The sequence below is a fragment of the Brassica oleracea genome, chromosome C7 (assembly GCF_000695525.1).
Source record: "Brassica oleracea var. oleracea cultivar TO1000 chromosome C7, BOL, whole genome shotgun sequence".
Lineage (NCBI taxonomy): Eukaryota > Viridiplantae > Streptophyta > Magnoliopsida > Brassicales > Brassicaceae > Brassica > Brassica oleracea.
In genome coordinates, this window is record NC_027754.1 from 19,687,380 (window position 1) to 19,687,721 (window position 342).

Below are 342 nucleotides of genomic sequence, written 5' to 3' on the forward strand. Positions count from 1 at the left end.
TTGTTTTCGTCGTAAAATCTCAACGGAAACTCCGATTGAGACGAAACGAAAAGCGTTTCGATGAGAATTCAAATGAGAACACAAAGGAGGACCTTTCTGAGGCCTTGCAGGTCGCTACGTAGCGAGTGGAGAGTTGGGTTGAGCTCGTTCACTACGTAGCGGGTTGAGCTCATTCACTACGTAGCGACCGAGCCGTGTGCGTGCTCGGTCGCTACGTAGCGACCGAGCAGTGTGCGTGCTCGGTCGCTACGTACCGACCGAACAGCGTGTGCGGGCTCGGTCGCTACGTAGCGACCGATCTGTGTGCGTTCTCGGTCGCTACGTAGCGACCGAGCAGCGTGT